This window comes from Thalassophryne amazonica, chromosome 1 (genome assembly GCF_902500255.1).
Source record: "Thalassophryne amazonica chromosome 1, fThaAma1.1, whole genome shotgun sequence".
NCBI lineage: Eukaryota > Metazoa > Chordata > Actinopteri > Batrachoidiformes > Batrachoididae > Thalassophryne > Thalassophryne amazonica.
In genome coordinates, this window is record NC_047103.1 from 113,635,415 (window position 1) to 113,639,643 (window position 4,229).

A 4,229-nucleotide genomic window follows, 5' to 3' on the forward strand; every position below is an offset into this window, starting at 1 on the left:
GAACGTGGTAATTTTAAACAATTTACCATTTTATTCATTTTTAATAAAATTTTCCCATAAATAACCTAAAATCTGGCTTAATTCTATAACCTGAATTTATCGAGTTCAACCATTTTTACCTAAAATCTTCTAGATCTTTTTTATGTGCCTTGTTCATATCTCGTACTGGTACATAGATCCCCCACCCCTTTGGGGCCACACAAACACACCCCACCTTCCCTTATTCACACAGCCCAAGAAAACAACTTATTCAAAGAAAGAAGACTTAAACCTCTACTCTTGGTCCCCAAAGCCAAAATTCTACTTAAACTATTCTTTGTGTGCTACAAATACGCTAATGTCGCTTACATAAAGCATATCGATGAAAACGATAAGAAGCATGTCTAATTCCAGAAGCAATAAGGAGTTATGCCTGAAAAAGGACCATCTTGATAGGATGAAACATGAAAGCACTAAATCTTTCTAACTCCTAGAAAAAAAGGTCTTGAACCTATCCCTGGGAGATCAAAACTCCCTGTGCTCCCTCTACACCACTTTCTAGTAAAATAAGCTAAATTAAGCTTTTGGCTCATACCCCAAAAATGTTGGTCATTCCTTCTTTTACTAATGAGTCCTATAATCCTATCCCTTTTCCTATTAAATTTAGGCCTGGGTACTACTATTACCTTTGCTAGCTCCCACTGATTACTCGCCTGAATGGGTTTAGAATTAAACACCTTAGCTATTATTCCACTTATAGTTCAACAACACCACCCTCGTGCAACTGAGGCATCTATTAAGTATTTTTTAGTCCAAGCACTTGCTTCCGTCCTATTACTATTTTCTAGCACATCAAACGCCTGATTAACAGGTCAATGACATATTAACGAGATAGTTCACCCATTATTTAGTTCTATTATAATTCTAGCTCTCCCTAAAAATGGGACTAGCACCCCTCCATGCTTGACTCCCAGAAGTCCTCCAAGGCTTAAACCTAATTACAGGATTAATCCTTTCTACATGACAAAAACCCGCCCCACAAATTCTTCTTCTCCAAATCCCACAAATTAACAACTTCCTATTAATAACCTTAGCTTTTCTATCCATATTAGTAGGAGGTTGGGGTGGCCTTAACCAAACACAATTACGTAAAATCTTGGCCTATTCCTCCATCGCCCATTTCGGCTGAATCGTCATTATCATTAAAATTTCCCCAATAATTACACTTATATCTTTAATTATTTATATTATAATAACATACTCCCTATTTATTATATTTTACCTAAACAAAGCCCACAACATCAATAGTTTAGCTCTATCATGAACTAAAATCCCAACCATGATGACCTCAATAATTATTATTCTTCTAGCCATAGGTGGACTACCCCCATTAACCGGCTTCTTACCAAAACGACTTATTCTCCAACAATTGGCTAATCATAACCTGATTTTCCTAGCCGTTATGACTGTGCTATCTTTCCTACTTAGCCTCTTCTTCTATCTCCAACTATCATATAACCTAACATTAACCACACCCCCCAATAATATGTCTTTCTCTTTACCATGACATCTAAACCAATTTAACCTAAACTTCTCTCTCCCTATCTCCATCTTATTATCTACAATATTACTTCCACTAACCCCCCTTTTAGAAATAATTTTTCTTTAAGACTAGGTTAGCAAACACTAACTACTTAGGATTTGCAATCCTACATGTAAAAACACCTCTAAGCTTCTAAACAGGGGTTAAGGATCATTCGACCAAGAGCCTTCAAAGCCCTAAGAGAAAGCTTTAACCTTTCAACCCCTAAACAATACCCGTGTCAATTACATGTTGAATATTCTCAACTAACCACAAAGACATCGGCACCCTTTATTTAATTTTTCGGTGCCTGAGCAGCAATGGTGGGTATAGCCCTCAGCCTGCTTATCCGTACAGAACTAACCCAACCCGGCTCACTCCTCGGAAACGACCAAATCTACAACATTATTGTTACCGCCCATGCCTTTGTTATAATTTTCTTTGAAAGTAATACCTATTATAATTGGAGGCTTCGGTAACTGATTAATTCCACTAATAATTGGAGCTCCAGATATAGCCTTCCCTCGAATAAATAACATAAGCTTTTGACTCCTTCGATCATCATTTCTTCTACTCTTAGCTTCCTCTATTGTTGAAAGTGGCACTGGTACAGGTTGAACCGTTTACCCCCCTCTTGCTGGAAACCTAACCCATGCTGGTGCTTCTGTAGACCTCGCCATCTTCTCACTTCACCTTGCAGGTGTATCCTCCATCTTAGGCGCAATCAACTTTATTACTACAATTATTAACATAAAGCCCCCAACTACTACACAATATCAAACACCCTTATTTATTTGATCAACACTAGTAACTGCCGTACTTCTCCTCTTATCTTTACCTGTCCTAGCAGCCGGTATTACAATACTCCTTACAGACCGAAACCTTAATACAACATTCTTTGATCCAGCCGGAGGCGGCGACCCTATCTTATACCAACACCTCTTCTGATTCTTCGGTCATCCAGAAGTTTATATTCTTATTCTGCCAGGATTTGGAATAATCTCCCATGTAGTAACATTTTACTCAGGCAAAACAGAACCCTTTGGGTACATGGGCATAGTATGAGCCATAGTAGCCATTGGCTTCCTCGGCTTCATTGTGTGAGCCCATCATATATTTACTGTAGGAACAGACATTGATACTCGTGCCTATTTTACTTCCGCAACAATAGTAATTGCTATTCCAACAGGCGTCAAAGTCTTCAGCCGATTAGCCACTATTCATGGAGGTACTATTTCATGAGCACTCAGTTTCATCTTCCTATTTACTGTCGGCGGCCTCACAGGCATTATCCTAGCAAACTCATCATTAGATATTGTCCTCCACGACACATACTACGTAGTCGCCCACTTCCATTATGTGCTTTCAATAGGCGCTGTATTCGCAATTATAGCTGGGTTTACCCACTGATTCCCGTTATTCACAGGTTACACCCTGAACAACTCACTCTCAAAAGTCCAATTTTATATTGTATTTATTGGCGTTAACCTTACATTCTTTCCTCAACATTTCCTAGGTTTAGCTGGAATACCACAACATTACTCAGACTACCCAGACGCCTACACTTCTTGAAACCTAATCTCCTCAATAGGATCTACCATCTCACTAACCGCAACCATTCTGCTTTTATTTATTATTTGAGAGGCCTTTTCCTCAAAACGTAAAGTCCTTACCGTTCAACTTATATCTACTAATGTAGAGTGATTAAACAACACTCCCCCCCATATCACACTTTCGAAGAAATTCCCTTCGTCCTCTCCCCTAAAAAATAGATTCTTCCAACCTCATTCCTATAATATTACTAATCCTGTCTTTATAGGTTAATTCACTACAGTAAATATAGCTTAATAAAACACTTGTGATTCTAGAAATAGGAGACCAAATCTCCTTATTCACCACTTTACTTTCGCCTGTGCCCCAACACCCTTACTTTATATAATGTACCACGACACAATCCTCGGGTTATCTCTAACACTACAAATAAGGTCAAAAATAATACCCACCCCCCAATTATTAGTATTTTACCACATAACCCATACATTTCCCCTACCCCTACACTACCTAATAAATTACTTAATTCACAACTGACATCTAAAATCCAAACTTCATCCAACCATCATTGTCAAAAAACTCCTAATATACTAACTACAAAAACTGTATATAATACCCCACCATATAATGTTCCCCCTAATGATACTTCAGGAAATGGATCAGTAGCTAATGCCGTTGTATAAACAAACACGACTATTATCCCTCCTAAATAAATTAAAAATAACACTAAAGATAAGAAAAACTCCCCAACCTCACTCAATAACACACAACCCATGCCAGCAAAATCCGTGAAAAGTGGGCTCAGCAAGTTCGTTGTACAAGATCAGGTCTGACGAAGGAGACGCCATGGAGGCCGACCGTGTATTATTTTTTGTGCTGCGCACATTTTGAAGATGGGTGTTTCGACACCGTCCCAGCTTTGAAGGAGCAGTTCAGGATAAATGTACGTCGCAAGAAGGTTTTGTTGCCGGGGGCTGTTCCAAGCATCTTTCCCCGCGGCACATGGACGTCCACGGCAGAGCCTGTGAAGTGTAGAGAATCTGCTTCATTGGAGAAATGACGGAGATTGGAGGTGGGTTTGCAGGATTTTGTATGTCTCGAGTGAAAAACGTCTCTA

The 4,229-nt window shown here is 39.0% G+C and overlaps 1 pseudogene; it reads left to right on the forward strand.

Moving 5' to 3' along the window:
* Nucleotides 1–625: 625 nt before the first annotated feature.
* On the forward strand, nucleotides 626–1,546 carry LOC117511859 (annotated as a pseudogene).
* The last annotated feature ends 2,683 nt before the right edge of the window (nucleotides 1,547–4,229 follow it).